At 36.8% G+C, this 21,034-nt stretch overlaps 1 protein-coding gene across 20 annotated transcripts in view; it reads right to left on the bottom strand.

Moving 5' to 3' along the window:
- The window catches only part of SOX5 (SRY-box transcription factor 5), a 1,114,103-nt gene that overhangs the window by 946,019 nt on the left and 147,050 nt on the right, over window positions 1–21,034 (bottom strand). For all 20 annotated transcript variants that reach the window (XM_081482956.1, XM_081482931.1, XM_081482958.1 and 17 more), the window contains one exon: window positions 8,325–8,406. The gene's annotated coding sequence lies outside the window, so the exon portion shown is untranslated. The remainder of the gene's footprint in view (window positions 1–8,324; window positions 8,407–21,034) is intronic.

Here is a 21,034-nt window from a genome sequence, read left to right as displayed (position 1 = left end):
TTTTCCATTAAACAAAATATTAAATCAAAACATTCTATGTACTCATAGTATTAAAAAAGCTTTCTATATTTTTAATATAAGGTTTTCATAGTGAGTTCATTCATTTGAATTATCTTTGAATATGCATTAGAAAGATACTAATTCTGTACACTCATATTGACTAAAAAGATAAAACATAAACTTGGAGTCCAATGATCAGTTCCTAAATCCAATGTATAACTCAGCATGTTCATTACAGCAACTAAACTTACTAAAGTTTTTACAGACTCTTCAAACTATTCATTAAGAGTTTCAGGGAAAATTGATCTTAGATTTAGGAATCAAATTCCATTTGAAACTTTTGAGATGAATGTCCCAATCTCTAAAGTGGATGAAATGATCGGCTTATTAGCTTTTTAAACTTCCATGTCTTTCTAGTTTGTTTCTTTTCTTCCTTCCTCTTCCTTTACTTTCTTGAAACCATAGGAACTGGGTGACCCTGCCACAAAATTCTTAGCAAATGAACTGTGAATTATAAAAAAAAAATATTTCAAGACATCAAGTTTTTGAGGGATGGTAGAAGAATTAAGACTTTTTTAGAAAGTTGCTGAACAATAGCAAAGCTAAAACCAAAGCACAAACTCTCAAAGGTTAGAAGAAGCAGAGGTTAATGAACAGAACCAATTAGAGTCAACTCAAAGGCAACAACAGGGAACATTCAAAGTCATTCCGATACATATACCAACAGAGCAAATTTGTACCTGCCAAGTCTAGTTTCCTGTTTCACTTGCCTGGTATCTTAATCTAAATAGACAAAATGTTTCATTGTAATAGTATGGCTACCCCAGATATATCCTAAATTGCATTTGCTATAAAGAAAAAAAACAGCCAACCCATTCACATGTAACAAAGTAACAAACACACACATGTAGGTGCATTTTGATGAGTGTTTTGCAAGTTGTAATTTTCCAGAGGTTCAAATAACATATGCAACAGAAATGAAACTTACTATCAGACAAAATATTTTAACAAAGCCTAACAGAAAAATGACACAAATGTCATTGTCTAAACCAGGAGTATGGCCTGTGATCCAAATCCAGCTCACTAACTTTGAAATAAGAATGGTTTAATGAAAGAACATTTATCATCAATTTGATGACAGAGAACATTACCACCAAACTACGATTAACTGCAATGTCTCTGCTCTCAAAAACAAATACAGTTTTTCTCATTATTAGATTTCTATATTAAAAATTTTCTCAATCATTGTATTTTGAACTATGTCAAAATTTTTTGGAAAAAATTTTTCCTGCCCTTAAAGTGGTTACATACTATCCTCAATTTCACCTGCTAGCCTACAAAATCTAGAATATTTACTATCTGGTCCTTATAAGAAGAGGTTTGTGGATACTTAGTCTATCTAAAACAGTCTAATTCACAAAAATTTTTTAGCCTCATATATTCTCTCTCTTATAACATAGATATGTATGCATGCATTTAGAATGCATAGTATAACTACTCTCATAAAAGACTTACAATTATCTCCTGTGTGTGTGCTTAGTTACTCAGTCATGTCCCACTCTTTGTGACCCTTTGGACTATAGCCTGCTAGGTTACTCTAACCATGGGTATTTTTAGGCAAGAATATTGGAATGGGTTGGCATTTTCTCCTTGATGGGATCTTCCTGACCCTCCCAACCACCTCCTAATACTCCCTAAACCATTTCCAGGAAAAAACCACAATAACTATCCCTGAAAAATAGACTTCTATGGAGAGTTCACAAGTACAGATCACATTTATCTCATCTTCATAGTAAAATGAAAAAGAAGCACTGATTTTACCCTATAGTTTAGTTTAAAAAAAAAAATTATAATGTCCAATGTTAGTAGAAGTGTAGACCAAAAAATCCATTTCTATATTAGCTATAGCAGTGTTGGATGGCAAAGTCTATCTGGAAAGTCTATCTAGTAACAGATAACAAAATGCATTAAAATGCTTACACAATTTGATACAGTAAATAAACTTTTGTGAATCCGAAAATATGAAAATAAAACATTACTTGCAACTGTGACCTGACGCTACCATTTTTTTTTCTTATTAATGGCCCTACTATCCATCAAGTTACAGCAGGGAGAAATCTTGGCCCTATTCTTTCCCTCACACTAAGAGCCAATAATTTCTCCCCCTTAGTCTTCCACATCTTTTCTACTTCATCTCTACAGCTACTATGTTGGTTTAAGAACTTGCTATCCTCTTCTGGATTCCTGCAGTATCATCCTGGGACTAGATCTAGAAAATGAGATCTAAGCTTATACAATTCGGGGACCCTTTAAAGAAAAAGAAGGTAAAACTGTAAATGCAAAAGATGTGTCACCAATGCTTCTCTCTATGAGAGAAGTATAACAGAGGGGTAGTAACATAGAAGCACTCATAATCAGCTGAAGCTAAAAACTCATACTTTTGGCAAATTTTATGAAAACACAGGACCACAAGAACACATTCTGGAGTCTCCACCTAAACATTGCTAGAGGTCCTTGCAAGCCAAGTGCTTTTTTTTTTTTTTTTTCAGCGTTTTGGTATATCTGACCCCTTACCAAACGCTTAGTTCCTGAAGCTTGCAATTTCAAGCCATCTATCCCATCATATTGCTGATAATCAATTTTTCTAAAATGCAATTCTAAATATCTTCCTGCCCCATTTGAAAACCCTTCTTGCCAATAGGATAATGAGTACAAAGGATTCCATGATATCACCTCCACCTACTTCTCCAACTTCATTTTCTAAGCATGCTGCATTATTTACAGTTCCTTATGACGTTATTTCAGTCATACCATACCTTAGCAAATGTTCCTGCCTCTAACTGTAAGGTATTTTCTTCTCTTTTCTGGCTAACAGATTTCTTCTTTTTTTCTGTTAAAAGTCTTACAGATCTGAAACTACAGTTGAAAGCAATTTCTTTGGCCCATTCTCCTCCAGCTTTGTACTTACCACGCATTACAAGGACTCATCATGGTCTGTTTTCCCTAATAAATTACAGTCTCTTTCAAGGTGGAACCCTTGGCCTAGCCATCTTTATTTCCCAAGTGCCTGCATTAAGCACTCAGTAATCCGCAGTTGAACAAATGAATGGACAAGGAAGAGAAGCAAATATACTAAAAGGTTACTGTTATTGCTTTCAGTTATTGGTATTGTTAGTAATTTTTTACCCTCATTTTAAAACATTTTTTGCTATTTGGCTATATTTGTTTTATAGTGGGAAATCTAATTTATAATAAAATATTTCTTTGAGGTTTCCTCTGATTTTCATTAGATCTACTATCTAATTCTCTTAATTCTTTGCACACCTGTGCCAGGCCCCGTGCCAGGGCCAACAGTCTACCTTACTTGAAATAATGTTTAGATTCCTATACATAATTAGCTAAATAAATATCATTAGTGCAGCTTCATTAAAGTGTATTTTTCTTAAATATTTCTCAGTACACATATTTCTCAGTAAGTGAGCATCTATTAGAGTTTTGGCAAGAAAAATCTTAAAATGGACTTATTTCCGTAGGTATATATTTCAAGCACTAACTGAAAGGAATAATAAAAATGTTTTTCCATCTGGAATAAAACAGCACTAAATACTACAAGACTCAAATTATGTTCATATTCATGAAGACACATTTCTGAATCACTATTATAATTCCTATCTTCCACATAAGATGCACTAAAGAATTGTTTTTATAAGGAAAATATCCAAAACAATCTGATAATTTTCCTAAATATAACCCTCATTGAAGCTGAATATATTTTAGTAAAGCTATCATTATCATTATCCAGTAAATGCCTGCAGGAACTTCATAGCAAACATTTTATTCATTTTCTCTTGCATGATCTAAATATGTTGCTTTATTACACACTGTTTAACTATGCTCTACATGAAACAGACCACATACATATGGCATATGTATAAATACAGGTCAAGAGCACCCAAAATGCAAACCACAGGTCACAGGAATAACATCACCAAACTCACATTGACACCATTTTAGTAGTTTCAGATCCAGTTGAATTCTTCACAATCTATACCTCTAGTTCAAGTACAAATTCATTTTCCAGCCCATAGTATTACAGTTTTAGATTGAACTTCTTCACAAACCTGTTCCTTTGTGTAAAGTATAAAGTGTAAAGTTACTCCTTTGTGTAAGGTGTAAGGTTATTACGAGTTCATGAGATAGTCTGACCTATGTCTTAGTCTGAGCTCCCAACCCAGGGATCAAACCAGGTCTCCCACATTGCAGGCAGATTCTTTACCAGCTGAGCCACAAGGGAAGCCCTTTCCCCATCTGTGTGTATACATACATATTTTTACTTGTCTTAATACATTAGCTAGGAATTTCCAGTATGATGTTGAATAGGAGTGGTAAGAGGGGACATCATTGTCTTATCCCACAGTGATAAGGGAAGGAATCTAGTTTCTCATCATGGTGTATGCTTTTAACTGTAGGTTTCTCTATTCCTAGATGATCGAAAGTTTATCATGAATGGGTGTTGGATTATGTCAAATGCTTTTCTGTATCTATTGTTATAATCATATGATTTTTCTTCTTTAGCTATTAATACGATAGATTATAGCAAATGATTTTTGAATGGTGAATGAGAGTTGCATATTTGGGATAAATCCTATTTGATCATGGTGCATATTTTTAATATACAATACTGGATTCAACTGCTAGATATTTTGCCTACTTTTGATATTAGGCTAATGCTAGTATCATAGAATGAGTTTGGAAGTGTTCCCTATGATTCTATTTTGTGGATCAGTTAGTATAGAATTAGTGTCACTGTGACATTTAAAAGTAGGTCATTGCATATATAATTAGTTATGCAAAGATGAGATCATTAGTGTGGGCCCTAATCCTATATAGGATCTTCCCAACCCAGGGGTCAAATCCAGGTCTCCTGCATTGCAGGTGGATTCTTTACCAGCTGAGCCACCAGAGAAGTACAAATAATTAATTTAGTCACTAAGTTGTGCCCAACTCTTATGACCCCATGGACTGTAGCACACCAGGCTCTTCTGTCCATGGGATTTATCAAGCAAGAATACTGGAGTGGGTGCCATTTCTTTCTCCAGGGGATATTCCCCACCCAGGGACTGAACCTAGGTCTCCTGCATTGCAGGCAAATTACCAACTGAGCCACCAGGGAAGCCTAATCCTATATAACTGTTTTTTTTTAAACTAGCATACCTAGTTTCCCCAAATGTTAAATCCTTAATATCAAGGATGCAGTGCCATTATATGGGTTTAAACCCACAACACAGATATTCAAAAAAGGGTAGGCAATATTTTTTATCACACAGGATGTAACATTTGAGGTATTTCATTTCCTTGAATCTTGCTTCTTTCTCCATTCAGTCAGACAAGTTGCTAAATTATTGGCAAGAACTGGGAGACTGGGATTGAGGTATATATATATACACATACACACACTACTATCTATTTCATACTATGTATAAAATAGGCAACTAATGAGAACTTACTGTATAGCAATAAAACTCTGCTCCATGCTCTATCTTGACCTAAATGAGAAGGATATCCAAAAAGGAGGGGATATATGTATACGTATAGCTGATTTACTTTGCTGTATAGCAGAAACTAACACAGCATTGTAAAGCAACTATATTCTAATCAAAAGTTTTTTAAAAAAAGAAAAAAAATTGTTGGCAGAGGAGGGAAGCATTGGGGATATAGGGGTGTCAATTACCGGTTTTTGAGTTTCAAAAGTCTAAGACCCTCTGGGAAATTAGAATGACTCTCACGCATTGAAAATAGACTTAAAAGAGATCCTCCTCTTTACTGAGATAAAATCATATTTAGATACTTTTGAGTGGAAGATAAGGTAGTCAAGCCGTGTACAGATATTAGTGAATCTAGAAGCAAGTTGGCAATGGGGTGGCTAAACCTTTACCCCCCCCCACAACTATTCTCACTCTTCCTGCGGCTACTTAGTCACTTCAGTTGTGTCTGATTCTGTGAGACCATACGGACTGCAGCCCCCCAGGCTCCTCTGTCCGTGGGATTCTCTACGCAAGAGTACTAGAGTGGGTTGCCATGTCCTCCTGCAGGGGATCTTCCTGACCCAGTGATCGAACCTGGGTCTCCAGCATTGCAGGTAGAGTCTTTATCACTGAGCCACCAGGGAAGCCCCTAACTCTTCCTAGTGGAGCTGAAATGATCAGATGTTAAACTAAGAGATTCAACTAAGGCACCTTCATTAAACAGGCATGAAATTCCAAAGAAAAGGGCTAGACCAAAACCAAATTTTTTTTAAGAGTCCTAAGAACTGGCTGCATGCATGCTAAGTCGCTTCAGTCATGTCCAACTCTTTGCGACCCTAAGGACTATAGCTTGGTAGGCTCCTCTGTTCATGGGATTTCCCAGACAAGAACACTGAAATGGGTTGCCACGCCCTCCTCCAGGGGATCTTCTGAGTCTCTTGTCTCCTGCATTGGCAGGCAAGTTCTTTAACTTTGGGAAGAACAGGTTGGATGGCTCTAAAACCCAACAAGACAACATAAAGGATCAAAAGAACAGAGGTGAGGAGAAGCATTATGAAATGGTTCTTGGATTGAGCTGCTGCCCTGTGACAAGCCCCACCTCACTGAAGCAGGTGGGATAGAAGGGGCTGTTTTCTCTCTCAGGTCTTTAGAGAGGCCTTAAAAGAACAGTTTAGATGGTGTGGATGTGTCCCCTGGAGCTTAGGAAACCTGACAGATTGCAGACTGGCTCCCACCTTGGGAATCTGGAGGACAAGAAGGAGGTAAGGAACAGCTCAGTAATTTGAGAAGTACCCTTCAGCCCTTGGAGGCTCACGAGATGCGTGTTTTCATGAAGCAGGCGTGGGCCAAGGGTGACAGAGCCAGCCTGAAGCCCAAGATGGCCACCTGGAAGTATTCTTTATACACTCAACATGAGTTCATGCCGGATGGACTAGCCGAAAACCAGGAGGTGAGTAGGGAGTGGACAGCTACAGGAGAAGCCCTGTCCAAGCCAGGAGAGTTGAAGCCAAATGGGTCCAGCAGGGGAGCCACCAAAGTCCCCCCAAAGTGGCCAAATGACTCTCAGTTTTAAATATCTGCCAGGCCCCAAAAGCTGGAGCCAGGTTAACATAGAACCTGTTCACATAAAAAACATCCCTAAGCCACTCATTTCCTTTTCTTTCCCTTGTTTCAACCCCTTAGGATTTAGCGATAGCAGCCAGCAAATGGGGGAGGAGGTGACAGATAGAGAAAGAAAACAGCACACCCTCTCCCTCTGCAAGAGCCCAATCCAAATATGGGCCTCAGAGAGGGGATGAGAGATGATTTGATATTAAATGAACTTGCAAGCTACTATTATAGTCTGAGATTGACCATTCTAATTTCTTAATGTAGATAATGTTTGTGATTTAAAGTGTAGATAGAAATTTTTTAAATCTAAGAGTAATCTTACTAGGTATGGAGCCTACTTGAGGTGTAAATTTCATCCAGAAGCAAGAGAATACCCAATTCCCTTTCCCCAGTGCATTTTAAAGAAACAACAGGGAAAAAAATGTAAATTGTGTTTTGATTGATTTCCTAAGTTGTGCTGTTCAAAATACTGTAACAGAGTTGTTCAGTCACTCAAAGTCATGTCCAACTCTTTGCAACTGTATGGACTGCAGCACACCAGCCTTCCCTGTCCTTCACTATCTCTTAAGAGTTCACTCAAACTCATATCCATTGAGTCAATGATGCCATCCAACCATCTCATACTCTGTCGCCCCCCTTCTCCTCCTGCCCTCCATCATTGCTAAATACGATGGTAGAAAATAATGGCAGATGGAATGAATTTTCTTTCTTGGATGAGGTCTGGACCTTTGAAATGACTAAGTGATATATTGCAGGTGGACCTGACCAGGTCTGCCAAGGACTGCTTGGAGTAGCATGACACAGGAGCAACAGAAGGCCCAGGGGCTTCAAAGTGTCATGCAAGGAGCTCTATGCCACCCCAGAGACTTTCTTCTGGTTCAAGTCCAGGGAGTATCTGGAAGAAGCCAAGAGAAGGAAAGGAAAAGATCCTCAAAGGAAGATCAAGGTGTGCCTCAGCAGTGGCTCATGAGTACTGATGAAGGATAAGAGGACAATCATGAACCGTGGAGAGATGACAGCCTAGGAGCAGATATGTCACCCCTCACCTTCAAAATCTTACCCAGAATTAGGATGCAACCTCAAATTGCTTCCACGTGGTTACATGAAGGGTTAAAATATAATTCAGATCTAACTGTAGAAAATAAAACAAGTTACATTCCTTGCATACTCAGTTGTGTAGACACATACCTGCCACGTGTGGGGAAGCTTGCCCAAGACTTCTAAGGATCCTCTTGATGTGTGTCTTTACACCGTGGACTGATTAAGAAGCCTAGAAGAGAATCAAAGCTAAGTCACTTAGAGGCAATTTCATGGGGTGAGGAGGTTGACTCTTAAATCTTGGCTGTGCGGGGAAATGCTAGTGGATTGTGTTCAACTGAGCCTGACAGACTACACAACATCCACTACTACAGAACTCTAAAATTCTATCTAGAACATTGTAGAACCATCAGCAGAAGGAAAGAAAATAGAATGAATCAGCTTGTTTGATCTGTTTTTGAAAATCAAATGTTCCAAATCCCAGAAAACATGGGAAAGAGGAGGTAAAATGGGGAACTTGAGGTTCCTATCCTAAAAACTCTGGAATTTTTAAAAGCATCAAGTCTATTTCTAATGAGAAAGTGAAAGTAGCTCAGTCGTGTCTGACTCGGAGACTCCATGGACTGTAGACTGCCAGGCTCCTCTGTCCATGGAATTCTCCAAGCCAGAATACTGGAGTGGGTAGCCATTCCCTTCCCCAGGGGATCTTCCTAACCCAGGGATCAAACCCAGGTTTCCTGCATTGCAGGCAGATTCTTGACCATCTGAGCCACCAGGGAAGCCCAAGAATACTGGAATGGGTAGCCTATCCCTTCTCCAGGGGATCTTCCCAAGCCAGGACTCAAACTGGGGTCTCCTACATTGCAGGCAGATTCTTTACTAGCTGAGCTACCAGGGAAGCCTGTTTTTAATAAGAGAAGAAATATAAATCCAAGTAAGGGAATAGATTTTGGTAGGGGGTCCTATTTTAGAGACACTGGTCAAGGGAAAAGTCGCTCTACTAAGGTAACATTTGAGCAGAGACCCAGGACAAAGTGAGCAACTGGGCAGAGGCACTTTCCAGGCTGTGGGGACAGCTAGAACAAAGGCCCTGTGGTGAGAGCCCAGGAACAGCAAAAAGGCCACTGCGCTGCAGTGGGATATGTCCAGGAAAGACAAGCAGAATATGAAGGAAGTAGGAAAGGGCCAAGGAAAGCCTTTGAATTTTAATCTAGAAGCCATTAGAAGGTTGTCTTTTTCTTTAATCAAATATTATAACGTGACACCACTGTAGATTTGCATGCATTTCTCAGAAATAATACAGAGAAATCCCCTATATCTTTTACCCTGTTTCCCTCAAGAGTAACATCTTGCAAAGCTATAGTCCAATACCAAAACCAAGATATTGACATCGATAGAGTTAAGATACAGAATATTTCCATCACCAGAAGAGTCTCTAAGATTGTCTTTTTATAAGCCCTCCTATCCGACCTCCTTCTTAAACCCTGGAAACCACTAGTGTACAATTTCTATAGTTTTGTCATTTCAAAATTATCATACAAATGAAATTATACACACTTCTCTGGTGATTCATCCAGGTTGGGTATCAATACTTTGTTCAGTTATAGTGCTCAATAGTGTTCTATGGTCCAGATCATTTAACCATTCACCCACTGAAAGGCACTCCAGTATTACATTATTTCTAGTTAGGTGTTATATAAGCAAAGCTACTATAATCATTGGCACACAGGCTTTTGTGTGAGTAGAAGTTTTCCTTTCTCTGAGATAAATGCCCACAAGAGCAATTGTTGGATTTTATGGTCATTATAAGTTAAGTTTTCTTTAAAAACCTGTCAAACTGTTCTGTAAAACGTTCTATACCATTTTACATTACATCAGCCATGCATGAGTGAGCTAGTTTCTGCAATCCTTGCCAGCATTTGGCATTGTCACTATTTCTTATTTTAGCCATTCTGCTTTTCTCTAATGATTAACAATGTTGAACATCTTTTCATGTGCTTAGATGCTAGCTGTATATATCCTTTCCCAAGAAATGTTCCTTCATGTCTTTGGTCTATTTTCTGATTGGATTGTTTCATTTTTTTTATTGAAGTGTTTTGAAAGATTATATTCTTAATACTAATCCTTACTACAAGTCTAAATATATAGTCTGAAGCCACTTTCTCCCAGCCTGTAGCTTATCATATTATTAACAGGGTATTTCACAGAGCCCAAAGTTTTTAATTTTGCTAAGTTGAATTTATCAATTTTTCATTTTATGAATCATGGTTTTGATAAAAAGTCTAAAAATGCTCTGTCTCGCCCTGGATCCTGAAGATGTTCCATTTTTTTTCATAAAAATTTTATTTTTAAATTTTATCAATACATTTAAGTTCTTGACATATTTTGAGTTAATTTTTGTATATGTCTCAGACAGGTGAAGTTTCATTTTTTGCTTATGGATGCTCAACAGCTTCAATATCATTTGTTGAGAAGCCTATGTTTCCTCCACTGAACTGGTTTTGCACCTTTGTCAAAAATCAGTTTATATTTGTGTGGACCAATTTCTGGGTTCTCTGTTCTATTTCATTGTTATACACATGTATCCCGCTACCAAACTCACAGAGTCTTGATTATTATAGCTGTATGATAAATCCTGAAATTGAGTAGATTAATTCTTCCCACTCTATTCTTCTATTTAAAAATTCTTATAACTATTCTGATTTCTTTGCCTTTCCATAAAATTTTTAGAAAAATCTGATCTACAAAAAAAATTGTGCTGAAATATTGATACAAGCTGTGTTAAACCTGTACATCAGTTCAAAGAGAACTGATATGTTTGTTATGGTGAGCCTTCTAATCCATTAACATGGTATATACCTATTTATTTATATTTTCAACCAGTACTGTATGGCTTTTAGCATATAGTCCTACACATTTTGTTAGATTTATGACTAAGTATTTAAATTTTTGAGTGATTATAAATGGTATTGTATTTTTAATTTTGGTGTCCAGTTGTTCATTGTTATTATACAGGAATATAGTTGATTTTTGTATGCTTATCTCATATCCTACTACCTTGCTGAACTCACCTATTAGTTTTGAAAGGTTGGTTTGTTTTTTTAAGTCCCCTAGGGTTTTCTACATAAACAATCATGTCACCTGAAAATAGGGACAATTTTATTTCTGATTCCATTCCTATCTCTATGATTTGAATTTCCTTCCCTTATCTTTTTGTACTGGCTGGAAGTTCTAGCAATATATTAAGTAAAATTGGTGAGTGCAAACATTCTTGACCTTGTTCCTTATCTGAGGAGAAACAATTCAGTCTTTCATCATTAAGGGTAATGTTAGTTATAGAATTTATGCAGTCTTTTTCAGATGCTTGATGTCAAGTTGAAGTTCTCTGTTCTCATTTTTCTGAGAATTTTTATCATAAATGGTTGATTTTGTCAAATGCTTTTTTCTGCATGAATGGATAGGATCATATGGTGTTTCTTCTTTAGCCTGTTAATAAGGTGAATTGCATGACAGTCTTGCAAGTACTGAACCAACCTTGATCCCTGGAATAAATCCTACTCAGTCATGGAATGTATATATTGCTGAATTCTATTTGTTACATATACTGCTGAATTCTATTTGTTAATATTTTATTAAGGATCCTTATGTCCATGTTCATGAAGAATATTTATCTCTAGTTTTCTTTTCTGTTCTATCTTTATCAGGTTTTGGTATCTCGGTAATACCACTTTCCTAAAATGAATGGTTTTCTGGAAGAGATTGTATAGAACTAACTGATGCTACTTCTTTCAATGTTTGTTAGAATTCTCTAGTGAAACTATCTGGGAGTGGATGTTTTTTATTGTTAAAATTATTTGTTAAATCTCTTCAATAGTTTTAGGGCTATTCAAACTATCTATTTAATATTGTGTGAGTTGTAGTAGTTTATGTCATTCGAAGAGTTGGTCCATTTCTTCTAAGTTGTCAAATTTATACGTATAGAACTGTTCCTAGTATACACATATTATCCATTTGATGTCTACAGAGTCTGTAGGGATACACTTTATTTGACTCTTCACATTGGTGATTTGTGTCTTATCTGTTTTTTTCTTTGTCAGTCTTGTGAGACGTTTGTCAACTTTATCAGTCTTTTCAAATAACCAGAATTTTTTCATTGTTTTTCTGTTTTCAATTTCATTAATTTTTGTTCTTATTATGATTTCCTTCATTCTGCTTGCTTTGGACTTCAGGTATATTCAGCTCTTTTTTTCTAGGTTATTGAAGTGTGAGTTTAGATTATTGATTAGAGACTTTTCCTTTTTTCTAATGTATGCATTTAATGCTATAAACCATGCCTCTCAGCACTTCTTTACCTGTGACCCACAAATTTAAATGGTGTATTTTTATTTTCAATCCATTCAATGTATTATGTTCCTTGAGACTTCCCTTTGTGGCCCATGGATTATTTATAATGTGTGCAGTTGAATTTCCAAGTGTTCAGAGATTTACATGTTATTTTTCTATTACTGATTTCTAATTTGATTCCATGATAGTCAAAGAATACATTCTTTAAGATTTCAATTCTTTTAAAATTTTTGAGACTTGTTTTCTGATCCAGGATATGGTCAAATATATTACATGTTCCATGGTCACATTAAAAGAATGTGTGCTCTGTTCCTGTGGGGTAGAGTGCTCAGTGAGTACCAATTAAGTCTGTTGGTCACTGATGCTGAGTTTTTTATATATTTGCTTATTTTCTGTCTAGTTTTCTACCCATTGATGAGATAGGGGTATTAAAATCTTCAATTATATTTATAAATCTATTTCTTTTAAAAAATATGTCATTTTTTTGCAGCTCAGTAATTTAGGGCACACATCTTTAGGATGACTGAGTCTTATTGATGGTGCAACTCTTCTGTCAATATGTAATATCCCCCCTTTATCACAAGTGTCTACTGTATCTGATATTAATATAGCAACTCCTGCTTACTATTATTAATGTTTACAAGATACTTTTTATCAATTCTTTACTTTCAACTTGCCAATACCACTATATTTGAAGAGATTTATGAAGATACAGCACTGTAGTTGGGTGCTATTTTTTAATATGCTCTAACAATCTGTCTCAATTGCTGTATTTAGACCATTTATATTTCATGTAATTATTGATATGTTAGGCCAGAAGTCAATAATTTCACTTTGCTTTTGGTTTTTCATTTCTCTGTTTTCTTTATCTTGTTATCCTTAAACATTTTTTATAATTCAATTTTGATTCATCGGTAATATTTTTGAGCGTCTTTTTCTATAGCTTTTTTAGTGGTAGCTTTAAGTATGACATCAAACTACATAATATATCACAGTCCGAGGGTGTCATCATATTAACAGTTTGAGTGAAATGTGTCATGAAACATGTCCTACTGAATATTTCTGCAAAAATGTGAGATTTGGTAAATCAAAAATCTATACATCAGAATAAATGTAGCTATGTGAGATATGGTAGTTTTCTCCCTAGACACTCCTATTTCCCCCCACCTAGAACTATATACACATTCATATCTCCACTAAAAATATAATTGAAATGTGAATTAGGATTAGTCAGGGGAAAAAATACATCACTCTGAATTGAAACACCAAGATTTCTGTCATTTGATGTATACTTTTTTGGATAGATAACTTTAAAGATAATGTTTAAGAGAATGTGTTTTATAATATATTAAAGTGGATAGAAATCTGAAAAATTGTTGAAGTTGGAACAAATCCATTTAGCAAGAATGCAGACCATCAGCCAGTCATAATCTGTTTCAATTTTAAGTAGGCTTAAAACAGTTACCTAGGCTATTGTTCACCTTTTATAGAGAATTCATTTCAGAGAGATGAAATTAACTGGCACAAGGTTATGAGAGAGTCAGTGACAAATTTGAGCGTAGAGCTGAGGTCTGATAACACTGAACTACAAAATCAGGAATAAAAATATTAAATTTTTATCTGTAGTATATCAACAGTCTGCTTAAGAATGAAGTTATGCTTCATTTCCTTAAGGAAGGCAAAATAAGAACATGGCAGATGGAATATCATCACTCATCTGCATTGGAATTTAACCAAGATACTGGGGTTTAAATGTACCCAAATGTAGCAATGTGCCAAAAGTAGCAACTGATAGCAAATAAATGGCCCAACCATACATATTATTGCAGGCACTGGTCCATAAGAAGTTCCCAACATGAAATTGTAAGAGCTAGCATGTCCTTTTCCATTGTGTATCAGTGAGTTTTCCCCATCTAACCAAACTATCACAGAGGAACAAATCTGAAGGACACTGACATATTTTCCACATTATGCAGTTTTTGTTCACTTCAGATGTAAAAACACTTGAGTATGTACAAAAGGGACAGTCCTCGATTCCCAAAATATTTTTTATACTCCCTGATTCATTTTAAGAACGATCAAACCTCTAGTTTGTAGCTCTCAGTGACAGGTTTCCTCTTTTAGTCACGAAAGCTTCTATGATCCAAATTTTGGAAAAAATTCTTTCTCTACATCTCCCATTTATATTCACAGTTAGATACTATAATTAAATAATAGAGTTTTGCTTACTTGGGCTCAAATCCATTAATTTTTTTTTTTCTTATTTTTACTCATTTCTTTCCTCTGAAATGTCTCCCAGTATTATTATTATCCTTGAGCACACAAATACACAGATCTGTGAATCTATAATGAGGTCTTCCTATTTTTTTTAGGATAGATTTTGCTTTATTAAATGTCTAAATTGCCTCCAGTTAGATACTATCTAAATAGAAACAAATATCCTATCCTACTGAGAAAAAAAATCGTCTTTTAACAGCTGACCTTCTAGCCAAGTATATGTATTATGTTTACTCCAGGGAAAAACTTGGTTCACAAGCTGACTTGTGTTCCTTGACCTGATGCCACCAAGAGATGAATGTGCTAATGGTCTGCACCAAAGTGAGAATTCAAATGCCCTTCCATTCAAGCCCAGTGGACTGGCCAAATGATAAAGCACCATTCAGCATCTTACACAGACAGCCATCTGCCCTCCTCTCAACCAGTGGCACCACATGTGCTGAGGAGCAGGACAAGAAGAAGTGAAGGTGCTAAACACTCCAATAGGGAAGGATGTGAATCAAATAGTAAAACTAAGTTATACAGCTGCCACTGTGTCCAACTCTAATCAGACAGAACTTTTTTTCACAAGAGGAGAGGAAGCTTGCAGAATTTGTATTCACACGTCCAATGTTGTACTCTCACCACATGCCTATGAAACTCCCTCGTCAACAGAGCTTTTACCCTTGCCTTTTTTCTCCTTTTCAGGATTCCTACTCCAAATCCCCAGCACAGTTAGAGCAATGACCTCAGAGACACTGCTATAGCTGATGCAAATTATATGCCTTTGTTTACCTCCTGGAGTTGGGGTGGGAAAGGGAGAGAAGTGTAAAAGCTCCAAAGTGGCAGCTAAAACCAAACCAGCTGAAGAAAGCGGTGTCTTCACATTTTTCACTAGTTTGCTGTGTCAATATCCCCTGCTAATTTAGAATAGCCTTTGTGATGTTTTACATGAAAACATTCAAAGGTAAACCCCTATGCTGATGTTCTCGGACTGATGGTGAAGTTATACTTTTACCAGTGAAAAATCAATGGGTGAGCAGACAACCTATAAATACATTGTTCATTGTTAACAAGCCACATTTCTACATAAGAGGACTTACTTTCCTTCCCAGCCAGAGTACAGCAAAGATCAAATATATACACTATAAAATAACTGACATCTAGTGTGGAAAAGATAACACATAAGATTGTAATACTTTTTACAGCACAAATTATTTCTGATTAGAAGCAAAATCCTGAGAATATACTAAATTTAAAATTTTGAAAACAGAAAGTAATCCCAAATCATCCCCTCCACAGATACATAAACGACTGAATGGATAAAGACATAAAAATTACATACCAAGCTGTGGATTAGGCTGGTAAACTGTGTCTCATCCTTTATCTCTGAGCCCAAACTGAAAGCGCAGAGAACCCAGTGTTCAGGCCACCTCTACAAATAAGGTGAAACTCCTGGTTCTTATATTAGTGTCATAGACAATTCACCCCATCTCTGAGGACTCAGTCAAACTAACCATATATTGTTGAGTAATATCTGTAATGAACTTTGTTAGATGATGGGGGGAAAAACAAAGTCATTAAAACATATTAATAAAGAAGCTGTGATCTAACTACTTCAAAGTCAGAAAAGTCATTAGCAGAGGAAGAAGTAAAACAAGGAATGCATTCCAGAATGTTAGGGAAGGAGTTGTTACGACAAAACATGCATTTGTGTGTCAATATGTAACACAGTAAATAGCACCTAAAATACAAAAACATCAAAAATGATAGAAAACTCATCTTAGACATTGGAAATTCTTGGATCAGAAGGAAATGAACAGGAAGAGCTAGTGTCAAATGGTGGGTGGTCTCTCCTAGAAACTGAGAGGACAGGAAGAACCTGAAGAGCAGGGTCTACTGGCAGGCCTAAGCAAGAACAGGGCAGGCACTGGACTGGGGAAGAAGTCAGAGGTAACGGGCTGCACAGTTTCATTTCAGGAGCTCAAGAATCAGGGCTTCAGCATCCACAGCTCAGTTTGTCCTGGCTCAGTCTCCCCAGGTTGACTAAGGGTCTTTCTGTTGACAGATCTTGGATTAGTCCATGTAACATACTTATGAACCTCCAGGTTCTACCCAGGCACCTCCCCAGGCAATGGAAGGAAATTTCAGTGGCCATTGTGCTTTTCCTCTGCAAATTTCTCCCCAATGACAACATCTAAAATTTCTTTGTCAGGTGTGCTGTCTCTGGAGCCACAAAAAGCTATGAAAGTATTCAAATGCAGAGATCTAGGTGAAAAATATATATATATATGGTGCCTGAAACACAACCTTAGGAAAGCAAATCCAGTTACTCAACTAGCGTGTAATAACTTCAGATGATGGTTCATTTCCTTACTTGGTTAAAAAGATGAGATTCTATGAAGCACTGAGTATCTGAAAAGGACTGCTCCTGAAGATAAGACATAAGACATAAAACAAGGTCCACGTAGAGGAAGCTATTTTTATTGTAATCACTAATACTCAAACACAGTTTAATAAAAATACTACAATATAGAAAAGTGATCACCAGCATAAACTGGCATTTATGCTGAGTTGAATCTATGTAGGCGATCTTGGACAAGCTACTTCATCGCTAAGCCCAGGTCTTATCTGTAAATTAGAAATAATATTAGCACTTACCAGAGTCATTGTCTACTCAGAATCTCACTGAAAAACCATGCTGCTCCTACTATCAGGCTTCATGGTTCAAGTCGGTTTGGCCCACACCTCACTGTGCTGCATTTTAGGGATGACTGTTCAGGCCTGAGCAATCACTGACCAGTTCTGAGAAGCCATGGGGTTCCCTATCACCCCAACAATGGCCAGAACACATTCTCTACCTCCCTTTCCTTCTCTCTCCCTTTCTTGTTCACTTGTGTGCACTCTCTCCCTCTCTTTCTTCCTCTCCCCCTCTCCCACCCCCTCTTTCTCCATTTCTCTTTTTATCTGTGACTGACTTTACTGAGGACTACTCAAACCTAATAATGTTATCCAAGAGGAAAGCAACACTAAGACATGAGATGATAGAGCAAGATGAATGCCTGGAGATATCCTGAGAGTTTAAAGGTTATTTCCTGTTACAGTACCAATATACTCCCTTTCTTACTTCAACTATTTTGAGATATTTCTTTGTCTAACCTACTACATGGAGTTTTTCAATATGTATGTGAGGAAGAAATGAGATAATGACCATAAACACATATTACTGTGTTGGGCATATAGCAAATACTTAATAAATGTGAGCTATTTTTATGTCCAGAATGAGAGATTCTTTAAACTTGCTTTTCTAAGATGACCACGTGAAAAGAAACAATTTTCACGGGACTCATTAAGATATCAAGGGTTTCTATTTTCAAAAAGGTCATAATCAATAATAAAAGATGTTAATAATAGCTCAAAGACATAGAAGAAGTCTCAAAAGACAGCAGATGACTTGACCTGAATAGAAAATACTTAAAGTATTCAGAGGAAAGAGAAAAATGAACCTCAGGCTGGCCTGGTTGCCAAAAGGCATCACAGACATAGTATTGAGCTGGGTTTTGAGAAGCAGGAAAGATCTGAAAAGTTGGAGGGAAGAACAGACAATATTCTAGGCATGAGTCTAGAAAAATATGGGTGATGATGCTAGAGCCCAGGACACTCTTTGACCTATAACAAAGGGCTTGAGAGGAAGGAATGAAGAAACCATCAAGGGAAGCTTAATAAAAAACCCAACACAGATGACAGTTCTTAAGGGCAAGTTTAATCATATTTCAAAAACATTGCTTTTCACTGAACTCACTGGAGGTAAAAAGGTATAACATTAGGTTGCTCATGCAATTCACACTCATTTAAAAGGTCAGTGAAATTTTGGGAAAGATTTTTACAACCGAATCACACCTCTTTGGATATATCATATTGATTTTTTTTCCAACTGTAATTGTTCATTATTTTGCTCATATTCTACAGCAAAAAAAATGAGCATACAAATGAACAAATAAGCCCTAAGGCATAATATAACAGATATTGTCGTTTTCTCCTCAATATCCCTTCCTTAGCATGTAAGAGCTGTGCAGTTTGAGGAAGTGAGCCCAACTTCTGCAGTAGGTCCTGTTAAATTTAAGGGAACCATGGTTAATCCCATCCTCCTTTTCAGTGATGGCCTGGTGAACCCACACCTATACTAACCTTTGAATGGCATTCTCCTGGAATCATGGTTTGAATATAGGAATGGACATATGACATAACATGAGCCAATGAAACATAAGTGAGATTTCTTTCTGGGAAAACATTTCCTCAATTTTATGAGAGAACCCTTAAAAGAGATTATCTCTTTTCTCAACCTCTATGGGTGTCAGAGCTGGAACTGCAGATGCAACCTGCTTTCAATTTAAGAATAAATCTGACATACAGGGGAAGGCAGAGTTCAGGTAACTGCAGAGATAAGATGCTGAAAGCACAAGACCAGTTCAACCCAATTATCTGCTCTACCTCTAACGTCTGACTATGTGAGATACCATGTTTCTCATTATTAAATCTGGTTCGGCTTTTTAAAAAAATACTATCCTAATTTCTTTAAAAATACTTCCAATGACACGAGTATCACTTGCAAATAGCTGTGATCCAACAGGGCTTCCCACGTGGTACTAGTAGTACAGAACCCACCTGCCAATGCAGGAGATGTCAGAGAGGTGGGTTCAGTCCTTAGGTCGGGAAGATCCCTTGGAGAAGGAAACGGCAACCCACTCCAGTATTCTTGCCTGGAGAATCCCACGGACAGAGGAGCCTGGTGGGCTACAGTCCACAGGATCACAAATAGTCAGACACAACTGAAGCGACAGCACGCAAACGTGCACACATGCATACATGATCCAATGCTGCATCTCATTTCATGGCTCTCTGGTTAGTCTTAGAGCCTACAAAAGACCTGAAAGAGCAGAAGCAGGACAGGTAAACAGGAAGAAGGGAGGTTCTGTATGTATCTGGAAGCATTAGTTGAGGTGGTCCATTTCAGATGGCAGAACACCATCCTCTGAAAAAACAGAGCAGTTAGCTGTCGGAGTCACACAGATTGGTCCAGGCATTCTTGTCAAATGAGGGCCCAACAAAACTGAACATAAGCAAGGTTCCGATAAACACAAAAACTTTAGATCTTACAACTCCACCCTTCCTCTTTCCTCCTACACAGCTGCTAAGAGTAGGGGCATTTTATTCCCTGGTCATATTAGTAAAAAGAGTTCCTTACAGATGAGGCACAGCCTAAAAAGGGTTTTCTGAGCAAGCAAATGTCATAAAATCTGTAACTTTCTACATTTCACTGCCAAACAATGTTGCAGGGTGCAGAATCCTAGGACTATAATTAAGTATTTAAGCCAAATATGACATGGGCATATTAGCTCAGTAAAATGATGATGTGTACTCCCTAATTTTTTTCACTGTCTCATTTAAAAAAAATCATTTTAAATGTTAACCTATAGAAATACATAAGTAATATAATGTATATGACAACTTCTGAGGAAATTAGAGTAGCAGATAAACACTGATAAATGGTGATCAAGATGAAGCAGTTAAGCTAAAAAAAAAAATGAAAGCAGAACTCAGTGTGTAAGAGGCTGTAAAAACAGTAACTTGTAACAGATTTGATCACCTCGAGCCAAAGAAGAGCCAAATATGAGTACAAACTGTGAAAGAAGATTCTTCCCACAGTATTAAGCCAAAGAGATAATAAGATCAGAAAGATTTTTAATGCATACAATGTGATTGATAGCTAGAAAATGATACTCATTCATGGTTGAAATATGGTTCTCTAAAAATATTAGTAAAACTTCTGATGGACTTCACATATATTAAAGCAACTTTAAATGTATTTTTGACATGAAATTTGATAACCCAAAAAATAATATCTCAGCACTAGAGGTGAAAATTCTAAGCACATAAACTAGCACTGTCTGTTTAGGCTTAAATAATGACCAAATCAATAGAAATGAACATATGAACGTATCTAGTGCTCAAAACACAAGACTGCTTAGAGAAATAGATGGGGGCAGGATAGGTACAAAATTCAGAACATCTTGACAAACCATATAGAAAAGAAGCTAACAAAGATGACAACAGTTATGTCAAAAGTACTCAGAAGCCAGTTTGAAGAGGTTTGCATTGGTCAAAGATGAGACAATTTGAGCTTCAGAAAGTATAAGAACTGCAACTGATTAAGCCATCAAATATGCTTAAATTCTTGAGTCCACAGTGATACTTAAAAG

This window comes from Giraffa tippelskirchi, chromosome 4, assembly GCF_054371585.1.
Source record: "Giraffa tippelskirchi isolate mGirTip1 chromosome 4, T2T-mGirTip1v1.2.pri, whole genome shotgun sequence".
Taxonomy (NCBI): Eukaryota; Metazoa; Chordata; class Mammalia; order Artiodactyla; family Giraffidae; genus Giraffa; species Giraffa tippelskirchi.
This window is presented reverse-complemented; position numbering and strand designations above follow the sequence as displayed.